Here is a 359-nt window from a genome sequence, read left to right on the forward strand (position 1 = left end):
GGCAAAGAGAGTCACTGGAAAGAGAAAGATCAAATGGAAGGCAAAAGGAAATGAGAGTAAGTTGACAAATTAGGCATCAATGTGCAGCACACAACATGTTTCCATTGTTAAATCATTCAAACATTAACCTGAATAGTGGAAGCAATTTTTTATCCATAAACAATATTTATGCTTATAGCAAGACCCTTCTCTCTCTCTCTCTCTCTCTCTCTCTCTCTCTCTCCATCCATGCAGTGTTCCTTCACTCTTCTCCCCTCTCTCCTCTGTCTCTTCATCCCTTCATCCCTTACCTGGCTTTCTGGGGAATTATCACCTGACCTTGGCTCTTGACCTCCGCCTACCACCACCACCAAAACCGC

Source organism: Protomyctophum parallelum (genome assembly GCF_964188405.1).
Source record: "Protomyctophum parallelum genome assembly, chromosome: 1".
In the NCBI taxonomy this organism is placed as follows: Eukaryota; Metazoa; Chordata; class Actinopteri; order Myctophiformes; family Myctophidae; genus Protomyctophum; species Protomyctophum parallelum.